The sequence below is a fragment of the Pholcus phalangioides genome, unplaced genomic scaffold, assembly GCF_987345545.1.
Source record: "Pholcus phalangioides strain wild (caught in Gottingen) unplaced genomic scaffold, Ppha-v1.0 ptg000009l_1, whole genome shotgun sequence".
NCBI lineage: Eukaryota > Metazoa > Arthropoda > Arachnida > Araneae > Pholcidae > Pholcus > Pholcus phalangioides.
Genome location: NW_028301602.1, coordinates 23584915 through 23605615, shown reverse-complemented (window position 1 = coordinate 23605615; position 20701 = coordinate 23584915). Strand labels below are relative to the sequence as shown.

At 36.7% G+C, this 20701-nt stretch overlaps 1 protein-coding gene across 1 annotated transcript in view; it reads left to right on the top strand.

The window, feature by feature from the left end:
* The window catches only part of LOC149082556 (glutamate receptor ionotropic, NMDA 2B-like), a 226025-nt gene that overhangs the window by 121378 nt on the left and 83946 nt on the right, over positions 1-20701 (top strand). The window lies entirely within an intron of this gene.

Below are 20701 nucleotides of genomic sequence, written 5' to 3'. Positions count from 1 at the left end.
TAGTCTCGCAAACTGACCCTCCCTTCAATTCTCGCTAAACAAAAAAAACAACAACATAAATCCAATCTCATTTACATAGGATGCAATGCTCGCTGACACATACCGCAGACTCATGTTTTAGCTTTACCTCATGAATATAGAAAGCACAACTGCATGTAATTCCACTGGAGGCAAATGTATATACAGATATTCGTATGCATAATATACATTCGAATTTTCCACTTCTTCTTCTATTAAATTCGTGGAATTTTTTTGTTATAAGATAGCGCGAATGCAGTTTGCATAAATCTCGCCTCTAAGAAACGAAAACAATCATCTTAAAGAAGGAGAGGGGGGAAAAAGTGCTGGGAATTTATGCATATTTTTGATTTATGGAGGTCGGCTTTTTTTTCTCGCGTATAAGGCATAACAACAACGAAGAATCTGAGACTTGTGATTGGTTAGAGTCTCATTTTCTCTGGAATTTTCGACGTGGATTTGGCTACGGATTCGTTGTTTTCTTCCATCATTATGTTTTATTCATGTCTTAAAGAAATTCAATCCGAATCCAAATACGAATCGTCAACAGCTCATTTATCGCCATCTTAATTTTTTGTGTAGCTGATATAAAATATAATACGACGTATACACAGTTATGCTGTACACCAGGGGTTTCTTCAACACATGCCATGCCCCGCGGACCAAATGTGGCCCTCCGAGCTTTTGTCTGTGGCCCATCGACCGTTTTTAGAAAATAGCTATTTTCAATTTTAGAAAATAGCTATTCATTCGATTTCGCATAGAAAAACGAATGAATACAAAAGAAAATTCGTTAAAGAGGTGGAAATCTGTACTTCTTTGTATTTAGAACCGTGAGACACTTGAAAGGTTAAGTAATAGTAAAGTAGTTAGTAAGGCTGTGCATGTGATACATTAAAAAGGCTGTCATAACGGATTTGGGGGACTCGGAGACAAAACAGTTTTTGAGGCGTATGATTTTATGTATAAGCTACATATTTCGAGAGGCCAAATTTGGCATCTAAGAAGTATACGCAGCTACAGAACTTAAATAAATGATGAAAAACACCTTAATGGAATAAATAATTTTGGAACAATGCAAAGTAATAATAATTTTAGGATTATATTTAAAAAAAACTAATTTTAGAATAAATTATTGAAAAAAAGCAATAATTTCAAAATTTATGAGACCTTATAATTAATGGAAAAATAGTTACAAAATTACTGAAAGAAACAATTGCAGGCAGAAATATTGAGAGTAATTTCAGAATTGTTAAAAGTAATAATTTTCATGGAAAAATTACGAACTTTTGAAAGAAATTTCATAATTAATGAAAATTCAAAACTAATGAAAAATTATTTCAGAATTATCCGGCGAATTTCATATTTAATAAAAGAAATAATCGGTTAAAAGAATTAATTGAATAATAAAAGAAAATTATTTGAAAATAAATAATGAAAGAAAATTATTTGAAAATAAATAATGAAAGAAAATTATTTGAAAATAAATAATGAAAGAAAATTATTTGAAAATAAATAATGAAAGAAAATTATTTGAAAATAAATAATGAAAGAAAATTATTTGAAAATAAATAATGGAAGAAAATTATTTGAAAATAAATAAAAAGTTCAAGTCACGAAATAAATGAATTCGGAGTGAATAAAAGTGTTCAATAAATTTGGAGAACCCTGTTTAATAAAACGAGAACACCACGGTATTACTCGGTGGCCTTCGGGCTTCGTGGAAAGTTTTATTTGGCCCGGAATGTCTGAAAGGTTGAAGACCCCCCTGCTGTACACAGAGTCAGACCAAAACAATATTAACACCTAATTTGATTAATATTACATAATACGTGTAATATTACATAATATTAATCATTATATTACAAAATATAATGATTAATATTACATTTACATCCATTTATGCAAAGAGACCACAGGGCCCCTATTTTTTAGTCATAGCTATCTATATATATTTAAATGTCCAGTTTTCTCTTCATCTTAGAATGAACTGAATTAATTTTATACTACTACTTTTCTACTAATTTAATTTCACCTTTTTTCCATAATAGATAGAGGGGGAAGGGAAATATTTAACAGCTCGAGAATGAAACAATTTATGAATTGCATTGGAATACTTAGAATAAGACAACCATAAGTATTCTTTATAGGCATTGTATAATATTTTATCATGTGTATATATTGTTTACAATTTTTGTTAATTGCATTTTTAATTGGGTTGCTATATTTTTGAAATATATGACATCCATATTTTTATTGGTATCCTTTTCTCAGCCACCTCGTTGGGCATTTTGCCTGTTGCGGCGTTGTATTTGTATTTGTATAATTTTTAACAAAATCCTGAATAAAATAATTTCTCGTAATTTTGAAAATTATATTGTGATGATTGTGATAATACCAACAAGTGTCCCGAAAGTCTCCATCCAGGCCTTTCCAACCGTTGGTAGTAGACAAAATTTCCAATTGAAAAAAATGTTTTAAATTAGGTTATCCATATTATGACACTTTTCTGTGAGGCAATGAATTTTTTGTGTTTTTACCCGTGGCACATTCCCAGATCACTTAAGTGATCCACGGCATAATTACGGATGACTGGAGTGAGGCGTGGCATAATTTCAGAGCACTTGAATAAGTGAAACATTTATAGATCACTAAAGTGGCTCTGTAGAGGACTTATCAATAGGGAGAATGTTAGTTCAGGTGTGTGTGCCCACAAACTATCGAAAGTTTTTCTCGTTTTTGGTGCAGCGAGTAAGATGTCATTAAGATTATTTCATATTTTTATAAAGGGTGGTTGATGACGTAAGCATCATCCAATCCCCCTCCCTCCCCGCTTGTCATCAAAAGTCAGCAAATCGGAAACCCCCCTCCCCATCGATGCTGACGTAATACTTGAATGACCCCCTAGCTTTTGCAGAACGCATTCGGATATACCGATTCCTTCATTTTTATGAATTTTTAAACTACTTTTAATACATTACTGTTTTTTTCCATAAACTAATTTATGGGACACCCTGTATTTCTGAGATATAATTTCTTAAATGCCATTTGATTTCGAAATTTCATTTAACATCAAACAGCGTTGGCTGAAAGCAGGGAATTTCAACGCATCGCCTGCGGGCTACATTTGGTCCTTGGAGCTCTTTGTCGTTGCCCTCCGGTCATTTTCAGAAAATGGTTGAACACTTCGAGAAACGATTAATTGTAGATGTAATGGAAGAAATAATCTCGGAACTGATGAAAAGGAAACAATTCCGGGACAAACTGATGAAAACTCAGAATTACTGAAAGAAATAATTTCTGAATTTTTGTAAAAAAACTAATTTCAAAATTAGTGAAAAAATAACTTATAAATCAGTAAAAGAGAGAAATAGTTTTGTTAATTTCTGGCTCTCTCTGATAAGAATTACTTTTTTACAATCAATAAAATAATAATTGTGTATAAAATTATTGAAAGAAATTATTCCTAGATACACATAGAGAGAAATAAAATAATTTCAGAATTGCAGAAATAAATAATTACAGAATGATTTAATGTGATTTCAGATTGAAATTAATCTCAAAATTAATTAATTTAATCAGCAATTAATCAAAACCTTTTTCGGCATTAGTCAGAAAACATGATTTCAGAACTACAGTAAAACCCATCTTAAAAGTCACCCTCCTCAGATGTGGTTACCCATATTTTACGGCGAAATAATAATCCCCTCTTAATACAAATACAAATACAACGCCACAACAGGCAAATTGCCCAACGAGGTGGCTGACTTAAGAACATCATGGATCCCCGAGCCCTTTTTTACCCTACCTACGAGCCCTACCTACTACTGCTACACCACACATGCACCCCGCCCACAACCCCCCGCGGAACCCCCCAACGAATCGGTACATGCGGGAATATGCGTGTACGTGCAGTGAAACCTGACGTGAAGTTTGTTCCTGTGTAATGCTTGTTATGTGTCGTGCTGCCATCTGCCACCAGTTTTTTTCTAACTATGAGTGAAGTGTTATGATTGAATGATTTATCGTTGTAGGGCTGTTGCTCTCTGTGGCGAGACTTTTTAACGGGGAGATCGGCTCGCATTTGCGCCTTGAAGTTGGAAACCACAGAAAACCAACTTCAGCCGACCACCACTGTGGGGTTCGAACCCGGATCCTCGTATCGCGAGTCCGTCACTATAACCACTCGACCACCACAGTGGCTATTAATTTTTTTTGACAAAAAAAAATTTAATATAGTATTTAAAAAAAAGTTCAATGCTTATAAACTCATAAGAAGGTACCATATATACTCGTGTATGAGTCGACCCTCTCACTTCAGGGCTACCATAACCACAATAAACTGAAAACCACATAATAAGCCAACCCCCAAAAATCAGCATATTTTAGAGGGAAAACAAATTCGTAAAGTAAACAGTTGTATAATAAAAGTACAGGGTGTCCTAATTAAAAGACCCTACAGGCTATAACAGTCACCAGAAAATTGAAATTTTGTGGAGGACTTCATGAAGTGATACGAATTTTTTTCCGAGGGGGGGGGGTCAGTTGTACATGTCGTCACCAGAGGGCGTTTTATTAAGAAATGACACATTTAGGCAAACGTTTGCAACTTTAACAATTTTTAAACACTTTTACAATTGTAAATGCAACGAAACATGTTCCACATCATGGCCATCATTTTCAGATACCATGTGAATTCGTAAGATGGCATGTTCCACAATGACCGAAGTGTGTGTGGGGGAAATGTTCAGCACGCAGCATGAAGTTCTTGAATTGTCACGACTTACCAGACGGTTCAAATGCCCCAAAGCGAAAAATCGCATGAAGGCCGGCTGATGGCACGTTCTTCTGTAAAATGTGTTTCAAGAACATTCTTAACACACACTGCTATGTGTTGAGTTCCGTCTTGCATAAAGATTGTGTCTGCAAGGCAGTGACGTGTTTGCAGAACCGGAACAATTTGGTTCTGCAACAGCAATGCATATCGCTTCCCGATGATCGAACATGTCACTGGACCTGTAGCTCTTTCCTCCACAAAATTTCACACTTTTCTGATGACCGGTATTGCCTGTAGGATATTTAAAAATAGGGTCTTTTAATTATGGACGCCCTCTGTATACATGTCAGACCGCTGATTAACGGTTCGCTCCTCTTTTACGGACGAATTTTTTTTCGTCCCGCCGCTGACCGCAAAAGAGAGGTTTTACTGTAATCAAAATTTACAATTAACAAAAGCAACAATTGTAGAATTAAAGAAAATTCTTCAATTGTTTTTGTCCACACGAGTTGACTCTGCCACGAAGCTTTTCTGGAAGAGATCTCGGTAACGGGATAAGTCCAGTGGCAAAGTTCTTGAGTTCATTCTCTGAACGACACGAGTTGGTGGCCCGCGTTCTTCGAGGGAAGATTCGATTTGTTCCCCCGTGTCTGAAAGGTTGAAGGCCCCTGGCTTAGAGCTTTGCTGTATAAGTCCTGCATAAAAAATATCAATATATATCGATAGCATTTAATACAAAACAAACATACTCAGCTGGTTACATTTGCTCATCATCTCGTATTCCAATGAAAATAATTTTCATCAATAATAATGTATTTCCCTGAAATATCGAACTAGAAAAACTCTTCTCAGTATCGCCTTAAGCTGAAGAATGTTTCGTTGTATCAACAAATCAGTAACCAGCAAAAAACCACTTTCTCATACACGTTTTTATAGAAATTGATCGAGTTCGGTGCATTTCTGTCATAAATGGAACATCTATCTCTTATGTCGGTGCAGATGATTCACGAGATAAGATAAGTAATAAGGAAAAAAAAATGAAGAAAGCTTTCAGCTCTTTCCATTCCATTAGTTTTGCAAGATGGCAAAAATAATAATAATAAAAACACCAAAAAACCATTTCTTATACTACAGTATGTTTCTCTCCACTTTGGTTGTCGTTTCTGTTTATCGTTGACCGAGTGATACGAAAATGACCTGCGGAATCAGCAGATTCACTTCGTTCGAGGTCGAGTCGTGGATGACCTCTTCTACCCTCCGAATCATTTTTTTTTATCATGGATATTTTTTCCTATAGGTGTCTATCCGACAAAATTGAATAGAACGACCACTATAATAAGATGAAGTCCCGAGAATGGAATCTAAGTGAATACAAAACCTAAGTAAATAGTGCACGTTTGTTTTCCTAATAAAAACATTCCAGTGACTCAACGAGGGCAGTTCATGAAATTCTCAACTTGAGTGTGTGTGGATTGGCTAAATTTGCAGTATGTCTGTAATTTGAATCTCCATCATTAGGGATGCATATCCTTTTAATCCGCGGTATAGATATGTTGCGTTTCTGCCGATCCCCGGAAAGAAACTTCATACAGAGGGTGACCATATGATCCGTAATTTACGGGATACCGCCAAATGTGAATATATTATCTCATATATAAGTCAAACATCTACGTTTGTTTGTTGAATTACATTTTGACTTGCGGTGCCCATCATTTTACACGATTGGTGATTTCCAGCAATTTTAGCGATAGTTGACAACTTTACTTGCCTTTGGAAGTTTTTTTTCGGCTGTAAATGAAAACGTTACTAGCATTTGACAATTTTTTTGACTGCAAATGGCAAGTTCACTTGCCTTTGACAAGCAAAAGTAACATAAAGTAATGCAATTAACAGCACATTTTGAAATCTTGAATGGTGGAACGAGAGTCCTCGCTGTGTATGCTAAACTGATAGCCTCTCTATTACATCTATACCGAATTAAAAACGTTAGTACCTTATGGGGGACTGCATATGACTTTAATAGGGTATAATAGAAAGCACCTTTTAAAAAAGAAAAAAAATTCTGGCGCCATTTTTTTCGGACAGAAAAATATGGGGGCTCGGTCGATTGCGCCGAAAATAAGAGTGTTTCGACGGGTGTAGGTCGATTGTGCCGAAGATAACCGTTTATAGGTCGATTGCGCTAACCCCGATTTCCAGACTCGGCGCAATCGACCGAGCCCCGTTTCGACTTACAATGTATTCCCCCAACAATTCGATTGCGCCGAGTCTGGAAATCGACCTATATCTTATCATAAAAGGTTTATCTCCGGCGCAATCGACCTACGCCCAAAATATGCTACACTCAAAAATTACAATATGTTGTAAAACATAAAATAATAAATAAAAATATAATTGATCTTTTGTGCATAAAGTTTACATCAATACATAAAATAAAAAAATAAAAAGTTATATAGTATCATGCTTAATATACTATATATTATCTGCATGATATATGCACTGGTTTATATGAAATCAACATCTAGTTTTAAATAATTATAATAGGTAGGTTTTGTTTTTATTCGATAGATGGCAGCAACTTTTTACATTTAACGATGCGATGCTTCTCACGATAAATTACTGAGTTAGAAAGTTAAGGGGGAAATTTTGTTCCTATTATTATTTTTTGGCCATTTAGAAAAACCTTACTGAAGTATATTGGAGGGCTTAGTGCCCTAACACTTCAGGTTCCGATGCTTATGTTTTACATAGTGTACGCAAGACATACACCGTATGCGATTGAGCATAGTAGCCCAGGTCGGTAAGATACTCGACTAAAATACTATTAAAAGATGTTTCGAGGTGTCGCGAGTTCCATACCCGGCTCGTCCTTGTCAGAAAGTTTCTTGACGCAGGGGGTACATCAGAAACGGCGACATGACCACAGAAAAAAAGATTGCTACCGCAGAGGGAGTCCCACACGAGGAGTCAACGCATTAACCTCTCGGTGAGTATAGAAAAAAACTGCCGTGTTCGGAATCGGCAATAAATTGTGCCCCCCCCCCCTCCTCTAATTAGCCCTCGTGTGCTGAAAATGACCGTGGTGCGACAAAAATGATCAAACGTACATGGTTTGCATTCCGGTAACCAAATTTTCGATTCCAAATGAAAGTGGCAAAACGAAAATTTTTATATAAAAACAACGCCAAAACATTTCTTGTGTGGGTAGAAGATATGATAACATCCCGTAAAAATGGATATGTCTTATGGTCTATTAAAATTCAAAGTGTAGCACGCGCATCAAAAATAGTCCCTGCTGTGGAAAAGGGTTGGCTACCCCTTATCTAGGAAGAGTTCCCCCTCCTCCACAATTTTCTGAGGGAAGGAGGCTGAACCCCACTAATTATTCATGAATAAACATGTAACACATCCCCTCCACGGATTAAGGTTAATCTCGTATATACGGGACGTTTGGCAAGCCTAAAAATCCTCACGGTTCTGCCTCGTGTCGGTACTTTGATCAATCATTAAAAATTGCGCACACATGTTGTCTCGCTCGTATCTCTCTGCAAGAAAGAGAACAGTCTTAAATCTTTAATTCCGGATTTTTAACGCAAGCTTCAGACTTTGATACAGTGGGATTGCCGCGTTTTAAAGTTTATAATGACAAACTGAACTCCCAAAGTTTTAGAACTTCTCTCATCAAACATTTAAAATTCGAGTATTCAATATGTGGCAGATCGAGTTTAAGCGGAGATTCCGAGAAATATCGAGAGCAAGCGTTTGATTCGGAATATAATGCGATTCCCAAGTGGATGACTTACAATTTCGACGCCAGTGGGGGTACGTTTGGAATTCGGGGAGAAAATACGTAATCCTCATCTCAATATACCGAATCGCGGCAACAATTTCGTATCGAAAGTTTATTCAAAGCACCGAAATATGACTCACTAAAAGTGGGGTGGCTTCAAATCTGCGATTATGGCACGAAACGTACGGAATTTATAATGCGGAGAAGGATGGAGGGAGGTTTGTATTTCATGGTAAATGCGTCTGTCTGGCTCTTGCGACACACACATGTAAGGTACGTTTTTGGTAGTAAACGTCGTTTTGAGATGCTATAACTCGACCATTAGGTACATATGTGCCCTCTCTCTCTCTCTCTCTTCTGGGATTTTCGAATAGGAGGTGGGAGTGTTGAGCTGCGATTGAGTTATTGCGTAAAACTGTATCTTGCTGTTATCGTTAACTCGCAGAAGCGTCTTTTATTAAAGCTACACAGGAAAGCTTTCAACTCATTGATTAACGATTCCCGCGATACTGCGGAGGATTTTAATAGCAGTCAAAAGAGAAGCGGGAGTACTTATTCTTAGCGTGGTTTTTTTTTGTTTTATCTTTACGTGTGGTCGAAGAAACACCGGTCCTTAAAAAAGGACGTAAATAATGACCCTGTTAAAGCGCAGTGTGTAGTGCTTTCCTGGTGCCGATCGAAGTGTGTGTGTATGCATGGATGAGCATATATTTTAGACGTTTTGAAAAAGATTAAGTGGCAGTTAAGGGGCACCCTTATGATGTGTCGAAAACTTTTTTATGATAACCCGTGAAGAATCACATTAAACCACCCCCCCCTCTCCCGTTTCCTTGTGTTTTCGATGAGTGTCGAATTCATTAAGCGATGCTTTTGAGGCTCAAATCGGAGCTATAATCCCAGTTGAGATATTTGGTTGCGTTTTTGCCTCTTATATTTACATGTTAATGTACAGTTTTATGCCAATCAAAGGCTATCTATCCCTTCCTGACCCGAGCATTCAACGTTTGGAATTTTCAAAATATTTTTGCAGTTTAAATGTGAGCAAATTTTCATTTTTTTGAAAAAATAATTCTTTTCTCACTTTTTAGTCACTCACTTTTTAAATGATGCAGGGTATATTCATGTACACTTAAAATTTTTTTCAGAATTTTATTTCCAAATTTTATGTAATAATCCCCACTTTTCCCTGAAGCACTTTGTCCTGGAAGCCATCTCAACCCCCATCCCTCCTGAAAGTAGTTCAACTTTAAGTGCTACCCTCTGATGAAGGCCCCGAAAAGTTCATATTCATCATGCATCTAACTGAAAACTGTCTCCCTTTAAGAAAAAAAAAATTCTACAGTGAGAAAAGATATAACATTTGAGTGTGTGCGCGCGCGTAGGGTCTGAAAGGGCTATATCCGATCTATTTTCGCAAAAAAAGACAAATTTTAATACCTATCCCGTTCAAGAGAATATTATATTTAAGTGCGGCATGAAAGAATGATTATCATAAGTGATCCGCTGTATGCCTATAGGGGCGGGACAGCTATATATGATTGATTATCATAAGTGAAATGCATTTATGTCTCTCCTAAACATTATACAGGGATGAGAAATATTTGAAAAATCCAATTCAATCGATTGATTTACGTACGACAAAGAAATAAGCATAGAAAAACCACATGAAATAACACGTTTTTTTCTGGGAAAGAAACCTGATTGATTTCAAAATTGCCTGACACACACACGCGTCACTAGTATTACTAAACCATACATGCAGTTCGTAAACGCTGGGGGGAATTTCTAATTAATCAACGCTTGCCATAAACGTTTGTGTGTGTGCATGCGCGCGCACGCGTGAGGGTGATGGCTCTAGCATACCGTATTCATGATTCCAGATACAATGCGTGTTTTGTGTTCGAAAAGACCGCTGTCTACCATATCGGAATAGAGAGTGGCAGATGCCAGAATTCTGTGTTATGTAAATATCGTGTTGATGGTTTCACTATGTTCTGCCTGCGAAGAGACATTATAAATGCGTTAGAATGCACTGGACAGCGATATGGTCATCGATGCAGGAAGTGAAGCGTATACAAAACTGGGTGCATGCAAAACGAATGCTGTTTCAATTTTACTATTCACTTTTCCATTTTGACTCATCAATGCTTGTTCATAATAAATTGCTATTAACAAATTCATATTCATGGAAGAGTAGATAAATTTTGCCTAAGGATACTAAGAAATCACCAACAAATCAGTTGAATAATTCATATTTTATGGCAATTATTGCACATACAGTAAAACTCCTCTTCTGTGGACACCCGTTGGACAAAAAAAAAATCCGTCCGTAAAAGAGGGGTAAACACGATAAACACGGCTTTGGAATGCATAAATTTATTATACAGAAGAAATTATTATTTTCTGTAATAGAGGAGTGGCCGTAGAGGGGGGGGGGGGGTGTTCTGTGGTAAACTAGAGGTGACATGGAATGGGTCTTAATACAGCTGCGGCAACGTCACAATGATGCTCAACCCTGTCGACATATAAATCTATCGCCACTGGTTGGTAGACATGCATTAATATGCCCTTAGACAACCATGTATGCCAATTATAAGTACAGTCACCCTAGAAAAAATACTACGTTGTAAATTTGAGAAACTAAAACTAGAAAACAATAAAAATAGCAAGGGAATATGCGGCCCTTAAAAAATAATACAGTTCCCATCAAATTAGTAATGGAACGGCTTATCGACAGATACAGCTTTACCTGTTTACGACAGTTACAGTATTTATATGAATTTTCTTTAGTTAATAAAAATAGCGATGGAATTCCATGAGTATCTGTAGTTTTTTTTTTTCTCATTAAGGTACGCTCATCATTTCAGGAAGTACTAATTTACAACTCTTTTTTTTTAGGCTTTTGAATAATCCTTTACATCAGGAGGTGCACAACCTCCGGCCTGCGGGCCAAGTGCGGCCCATTAAGGTACTCCATCCGGTCCACAGAAGATGTCGCGGTAGAAAAGTATTAATACATACCACACGATAAATACCTAGCATGACTATATATCCTTGATAAAAAATATGGGAATTAAGATCCATACGGGACACTGCCAGTTACTTCTAAAAAAAATTGTCAAATAGATGCTAAGTTGCCAATTACAACCAGAAAATTAGTCAAAAGAAAGTAGTCAAAGGTAAATAAAGTTGCCAATGGCAGCCATAAAAAAATAATTGACAAAAGAAAAAAAAATTGCCAAATATCACTAAAACTTCTGAAAAATCGCGAATGACGGGAAATAGAAAACTACTGCACGTCGAAATGGGTAAAAATATAATTCACCAAAAAGAAATATTTACATATTTGTCAGGTTTTTCCCGCAATTTTTAAGCTTTCTTAACGAAGATCGGTGATTTTGCCTAATTTTGCAATTTTTTTTATGCAATTGGCAATAGCTCGTATTTACGGATTATTATTCAGGATCCCAGTTTTTCTCAATGAAATATGGTTATCAAATCATTCGAATTTTTTTTTTTTGAGGCATTGTACATTTTTGTTGATGATAAAATTTGCAGATAACTGTGATTTGTACCTGCCCCCTTAATTTCCACACCCTTGAGCAATTTTAGCAGTAATTAGCTAATTGTATTCAAAGTAATAAATTGAAATTTTTGGCAAAATTTAGTGATATTCCACACTTAAAATAGCAATTTCCTGCTTTCTCCTCGATGATGTATGTCAAAACCTAAGTATTAAGGTATAATTTTATTTGAATCCGTATGGATATTACTAATATCAATTACAGCGGATGAATAATTTTATCAAATCTGCCTGCGGACCACCTAAGCCAGTGGTGCGCTAACTTTTATGTCCACGGGCAAGATATGAGGTATTTCTGTAGTTCGCGGGCCGGAAACTTTTATGTATAGGGTGACCGTATGACCCGTATTTTACGGAACATTTTGAGCGTCCCAATTTATTTATAAAAAATGTTTCCCTCTTATTTTTTTTCTCATATTTTCAATAAGGTTTACTTGTTCTTTTGAAAGCAAGGATTAAGATTGTTTTTTCATGACCTACTCATAATGATAATATAATTTATATCATAACTGATATTATAGTCATATAAACACATTCACCTCACGTATTTGTCAAACATATACGTTTTGTTTGGTAAATTGTAAAATTTCACCCATTTCGTCTTTTTTCAACAATTTTAGTGGTAGCTAAAATTGTTGATAGTAGGTAGCAACAGTGGTAGCAACTTTACTTGCCTTTGACAATTTTTTTTGTGGCTTTAATTGGAAAATTTACTTCCTTTTGAAATTTTTTTCCTACAACTTAACTTGCATTTGACAGGTTTGTTTGGCGATAATTTGTGATATACCTTATGGATCCCGATTTTCTATTACCCGTTTTATTTTTATGAAAGAGATATGTTGTGAGCGTATTGACGTTTTTCTACCGGAACACCGTTGGTGGGATGGATGGAACGCCTTAGCGGGCCGTACTTTGCCCACCACTAACCTATGCCATCTTCGCGGACCACCTCTAGTCCGCGGATCATAGGTTGAGAAACGCTGATCATATCGGCTTCGATATTTCTGCAAGAATCTCAATTTTCATTGTTATGACTAATTAATCCATGCCATGGTTTCATAATGGACGCATATACGTGACTACAAAAAATAAACTACATAAGAAGAACGAAAACCTAAAAACAATTTCAAATAAGAATCGTTATGAACGTCTGAAATCCTGAAATATGATAGTTATTTTCTTTTCCCTGAGAATCCTTTCAATCATATACCCCTATTTTTTTCTACCCTTATTTTATACCTTATGCAGTTTTTCTCCATATTTTTTCAAGGCGTAGATATTTTTTATTTAAAAAATAAAATAAAATAAATAAAGCATAAATCATTCACTAGTTATGATTCTCGGAGAATTTCCGTGAAAATATGAGCTCGAATATTTCTTCGCTCAAAAAAATATACGGAGAAAAAGTTACAAGAACATTTCTTAGATTTCAGATATATGTTCCCGACGCTTCAGATTCCGTCAATTTAAGTGAGGAATCGCCAAAAAAGTTTTGGAAATTTTCAGTTTTTGAGCTATAAGGATCACGTTGGATCAGTCTCAGGTTAAGATAGCGTATCTATTCTTATACACACGCTATTATTACATAGCGTGTGTAAGAATAGATACGCTATCATTACATAGGAAGCCAGAAACATCTCTGATTTCTGAACAAATGTCGAGGACTTGCACTTCAAAAAGCGAGTATGAAGCCACTCCGCAAAGAAAAATTTACTTGACGGTTTCAAAGAGAGTTCTCTCCATACAATATTTACATAAACACGAAAGTTCAAGCATCTGCCACTTTCATTTTCAGTAAGGAAAGTAGATGGCAGCACTTCAAAAAACCAAACACGAATAATTATGACCTTCATACATACCTTATTTTCCCGCCTGTATATAATCTTCGAGTGAAAATTCCGCTAATTTGAGAAAAAATATTATGATATAGTCGGCAGAAACGTATAATCCACAGTGAAAATCCAATCAGTAATGAAATCTAAATGTATAGAAGGCGTTGTTGCCCCGTTTTTCAATAAAAATTGTCGATATTTCGATTCACATGTATAATCCTATCGAAAATTATTTTTCTTCAAAATAAACTTTTAAAAGACCCTAAATTGAGAACTAAAATTCAGTACGAATGTATCATTTCAGCGGCGGGCTCTGAAATGACACATATGTTAGTTACATTGGGCAAGTGCTTACAGAGATTCGCACGTCACCAGCAGGCTTTGAAGGAGTCCCGCGGAAAAACTATAGACATTTATATATACAGTACTATATGCAACAATTACAAAAGAGACACAAATGCACAAATGACGAAAGAATATTATACGCCAGTAGGGGGATGCAGAATACGACGAGGAAAAAATGGCATGTAGAAAAGCTCTATGCATGTAACAAATAGATGCAAAGAAATATAAACGTGCAAAATATAATGTGTTACATGATAAAGGGCAAAACGCTATACAAGTGCAGTGAATTAAGAACTGTGGCAGAATTACAGGAAGCATATGAAAATATGGCATATACATGACGAAACTTGGTGCCGAAAATACAGAGAATACATACACCACGAAGACCCGGGTTTGAACCCGACCCACAGTGGTAGTCGGCAAAAAGTTGGTTTACTGTGGTTCCCAATTTCTAGACATGAATGCATGCCGATCTCCCTGTTGAAACTTTCGCCACAGAGAGCAACAGACCTATCACGGCACAAATATTCAATCATTTCACTCCACTCTTAGTTTTTAAAAACAGGACGCGAAAAACTTCAGTCGCAGCACTGAATACGCACTCAAACTGTTAGGTGCACTTACACACTTCTCCCACAACTCGTTTTGGTATTCAGTTGTCCATGGCGTTAGATGATATTTGTGCTCGGTTTGAAAGAAAGAGAAGAAAGTCAAAATTATAGGAAGCCGTTGTATTCGTTTAAAAGCCACCTCAGCAATTCAGATACGAATAGAAATTTTTGAAAGTGCGGCGTGAAAATTCAGAATTCATGTATCATTTCAGAGGCGGCCTCTGGAAATGACAAATACGTTCAGCAAGATGCTCAAAAACATCCAACACATAATATGCTTTAGGGGTAAAAATTTAGGGGGTTCGCCTTCATGATGCAAACATTGTGCATCTTTAGCACGAAAATAGTGGGGTACAGTAGCCCAGGCCGATGAGATATTCGACTTAAGTTCCAAAGGATGTCTACAGGTGTCGCGAGTTTCATACCCGGTTAGTTCTTGTCAGAAACTATACGGACGCGGGGATGCAATATAAACGGTGACGTGACTGCAGGAAAAGATTGCGACAGCATGGAGTCCCACACTGAGGGGTTAACTCACTAATCTCTCGGTGAGTATTAAAAAAATCAAAATGTCGAATGTGTTGCCGTTTGGAATCAGCAATAAATTGTAGGTCCCGGTCTAATTATCCTTCGTGTTCAGAAAATGGCCATGGTGCAACAAAAGTGATCAAATGATGGTAGGTCTGTAGTAGATGTTTCCTCCTAGTTGCAGATGGAACGGTCTAGCTTGGCGGTGTAAGTACTGGATTGGTTCGAGATGAGTAGAGGAATACTGAAAGAAAAACATTTTGGAGAGGGGAGGGGGGTTAAATTGTTTCTGACAATCTGTTCTCTAGAAGAGCTGAAGTTAGAGCGAACACTGTCAGACACAATCATGTCATACCAAGCTTATACTGGATGTCTTCACCAGATATGTCATAGTAGTGGACAAAACTGTCCTTTTTCATGGAGAATTTAGGCATGTACCCAAAAATTTTTATTCGTGTCTGAATTCACACGATTATTTCTTCTGAGGAACGCAAGTGCATTTCCTATGCAGTAGAACCTCTTGATAACGGACACCAAAGGGACCAAAAAGTTTGTCCGCTAGCGGGGGGTACGATTATGGGGTTGGACCTCTATTATACGACTTTCACATTCATACGACGTTTCTCTTCGGTCGCAATCGATTCCTTACATTTTTATACTAAAATTTATATGCTACTGTATGTGTGCAAAAGTGATACACCGGCGGCTATGCACCCAATCGATACGCACTTTTACCAGCGATTATGCATAATTCCCAAATAAAATTCTAATGTCTGATAAATATGGAAAAAGTTATAACCTTACTTCTCTTCCTTGAACTAATTAATTATTTTTCTCCGCGCATGATATTGGCATTTCACATATTTCGCCAAAAAAAAAAAAAAAAAATTAAATCAAACTTAAATATTTGTAAAGAAGATAAAAACATTCATAACAACATTGTCAGTCTTGAAATGTTGGCTTTATTTACATGTTATCAACAAACATAACCAACATTAACAGTCGAATTCACCATCCTGGACCATAGTCATGTTCAGCTAATTAGGTAATTAACTGATGATTTATCGTATTTACCAACACGAGCCTGGGATAAAACATAATCTTAGTTGAATATGATAAATCTTCATTTTATGACCACAAATGAATAAATTAAAGTTTGTGCTTGATTATACTATCAGCTAATGGAGAGTGAAATACGTTAAAGACCTATTCGACGGGAGAGGATGAGGTCCGTTAACGGGGATTGTCCGTTACGGGAGGTTCCACTGTACATCGTATTGTTTTGTTTAGCCACAACATATACAAATACAAATACAACGCCACAACAGGCAAATTGCCCAACGAGGTGGCTGACTTAAGAACATCATGGATCCCCGAGCCCCTACCTACTACTGCTACACCACACATGCACCCCCCCCCCCCGCGGAACCCCCCAACGAATCGGTACATGTGGGAATGTGCGTGTACGTGTAGTGCAACCTGACGTAAAGTTTGTTTCTGTGTAATGCTTGTTATGTGTAGTGCTGTCATCTGCCCCCAGTTTTACTAACTATGAGTGAAGTGTTATGGTTGAATGATTTACCGTTGTAGGACTGTTGCTCTCTGTGGTGAGACTTTTTAACGGGGAGATCGGCTCGCATTTGCGCCTTGAAGTTGGGAACCACAGAAAACCAACTTCAGCCGACCACCACTGTGGGGTTCGAACCCGGATCCTCGCATCACGAGTCCGGCACTATAACCACTCGACCACCACAGCGGCTAAATATAGAATATACATTTTTTTTTTGTACGTCTTAATCTGAATTCCCTCCTTCATGTGATCGTCCTTTAATCATAAACTTTTATAGTTTTATTAAAGTATATTGTCACGAGCAATTAGCAAGAGGAACTATTAAATTTTATCAATATATCGATTAAATTAGTATCAATGCATGACGTGGTATTTCTTTTCAAAATAAATAAATAAATAATTTTTTTTTTTGGGGGGGGGGGGAGTGAATTTCTCGTCATTTTCCTATTTTATTAACATATGGTGTAATAGTTAACGTTATGTATACTATACCATAAACAACCTCTTAAAAGCTTAAATTTGAATGTGGGGAGTTCGTTAAATAATGAATGTTTTAAGTTGAAGAAATCGATGTGCAACGTGTTATGATTTTTGATTCATTGATTAATTACTCTTACCTTAAATGCACAAGTAAACATGGGGGTGTCCCATAAATTCGTGAATAGTTTAAAAATTCTTAAAAATTGAAAGAATTGGTATCTCCACAAGACTTTCTCCTATATACTTATATATAAAGGGGATTTTTTTTTTGGTGCGGGAAAAACCTAGTTCGAATTACTGTCGATAAACAGCACTGCACGAAAAAACTCGAAATATTCAAATCAGAGTCCTATAAAATGCTGGGTATGCGGTTAAACAGTTCATTTCTAAATTTTCCAGTCATTGGCATTGATGTTTTTGATTGTGATGCTAACATTCGTGAATAAAGCACTGTTGGTGAAGTAGTACCTCAGCCAGGAATCGCCGGCTGAAGCTTTACGAACGTTTCGGGAACAGAAGAAAAAAAGGAAGTTTCTCACACACACAGGTCCAATCACACCTGCCGAACTGATTTGCCTGGTCTTCAGGTTCAGACTAGACCTCCATCGACAGGAATTTGAACCTTTTTTTTTCTGTACTAAAAGAATCCCATCACCACCAAAAAAAACATGACTCCCACTCTGTCCCCAAAGGGGATATAAGCGGTTAAGAAGTCATGCTGGAAAACTAAAAGAATCCCGAACGGGAACCTCATTCAAATATACCTTCCGTTTTTATGAACTTTAAAACTACAGCCGAATCCCGTTATAACGAACTCCAAGAGACCGGAGAAATCTCTTCGTTATAAAGGATTCCAAGGTTTTGCATTTTATTCCTTTGTAAACTTATCTGGAGGATTAGAAAAGCATTCGTTAAAACGAGATTTTCGTTATAACGGTATTCCTTAAAACGGGATTCGACTGTATTTACGAATTTACGGGACACCCTGCATATGGAATTGCATTCCTTAATGCATTTGTTTAATGGAAGCGAACATGTGCATTATATTTCATGACGAGTGATACGGCGGCAGGTCCTCATAGGAAAGAGATGGATAAAAATATTGCAATGAATGGGTGAGCCACGTGTTTTTGGTTGTTAGTCAACCTACGCAGGGATAATTTAATCTGTTTCCTGATCCTGATCTCGCGATTTACGCCATATCCAGACGGTGCCGGGATGTCTCCCCAAATGGGAGAGACAATTAGCGGAATGGCCAAATAAAGTGAGAAGGAAATTGAGATGAATGCCAAGCGTGTAGATGATGAAGAGGTAATTGAAAATGGCTTCCTCGAATGACGCTCATCCTTTCGGTCAGTATCCTGAACAGGAGATTTTTCGATCTCAGGGTCACATAGACCAGCATCAGCTACTACAGATAGAGCCGGGGAGACTAGGAGAGAGAGAGATGTGGAATCTCTCTTCTCTCTCTCTCCGGGAGAGGGTAATTGTCTGTACGTTGATACTTGCGATTCAATGAGCAGCTCCGTGTTGCAGTAGTAATTGGAAGAATTAATCACTGGTACTGAAGGAAGCTTAACCATTCTGGAACAGTTGATTAACTGGAAAAGACTTAATTTCGGCCACGAGAACCCTTTTTATCTGATTTCTATGGAAGTGCGCGAAGGAAGTTCGTAGTCGGTGGTTGCACAAAAGAATCATTGATCTCCAGAGAAATACCGTCTCGAATATGAGTTATTTGAAAGATTTTCCGAAGAAACTTGCGATCGCACAAAATTTGTGAGTCTGGAATGTCTGCATCAACCGTGTGTCGTCATTCTTGACGAATATAATTCGGAATTACGGCAAAATGTTCGTTTACAACGTTACCGTTTTCATATGATAAACATATTAGAAAGGGAATCTTCATCCCGTTGTTTCCAGGAATGATTGAGCTTTAAATTCCTCGAGAGAAATTGTGAAGTTACGATGCCTGGGACATTACGATGAATATATTTACAATTGTACGAATGTGTTCGTATTTTACTAACTGAAAGGCAAGTTCATTAAGGAATGAAGTTTTGACTTGAGAATGGGCGGAGCGACATATTCTTGAATGGTATTAAAAAAAAAATTGCACAGTATTTTCGTGCTTATCACGTTTTCCGTAATTTGATAGTTGATTTAACTACACGCACCGTAACTTATTGGTGAATCTTTGATCTTGGACGCATACTTACAATTAGAAGAAGTATACAAATAACGTGTGGACCTCAGACTATAAGTCATTTATACTGCAAGGGGTTGCATAGTTATTAAAATAAATAAAAAAAATTAACTTAGCACGAATATTCCATGCTCAGAAACCCAATTAGAAAGTTTTTGCCCTGTCTCTCATGAGAGCAAAAAACAAATTCCATGTTTTCAAGTATAATATTCGTGGAAATATTTGAATTGAAAAATCGCGAGGGGGGAAAGAACAGCATAATGAGTAGTTTTGTTCATGAGTTTATGTTGTTCTTTTCCCTTTTTTCTTTATGTTTGAATTCAAATATCTCAGTGAAAATTGCACTTGGAAACGTGCAATTTTTTTTCTTGTTGGGCTCAGGAAAGACGGGGCAACAACTTTCTAATTGAGTTTTTAAAGACGAGGTGCGGTAAAAAGTTTTTTGTATTTTTTATTTTTTTTTATTTTAGAAACTAATCAACTAAGCAATATCTTGCAATATCAATGACTGAAGTGAATATAATTTGAGGTCTGCACGTTATTTGTATAAATGGTTCACCAGAAAGTAGGGGTGCTTGCTGTTAGCTATGCCATCCTAATGATTGAAGGAACTTATTATTAGAGCCCAGAAGTTTAAGCAAAACACCTTTTTTCTTCCTTATTTCAAACTTTTGTAAAAAAAAATGTCTATTTTGACTTTTTCCTGCCGTGAATGCTTATTTTGGTATGGTTTTGCGTTTATTTATGAACCTTAGAGGCCATATTTTGTAAAGCTTTGATATTTTTAGCGTCGGAACCTTCAAAAGAATTGCTCTTTTCAAAATCTCCAACTCGAAGCATTATAGTTCTGATATGGCAATTCTGATCTTTAAATTGCTGCTTGCGTTACTTTGCATGCTAGCTGATTATTTAGCTAGTTATTTGATTAAATCAACCTAACACTTTCGAACTTTTCCTCGGG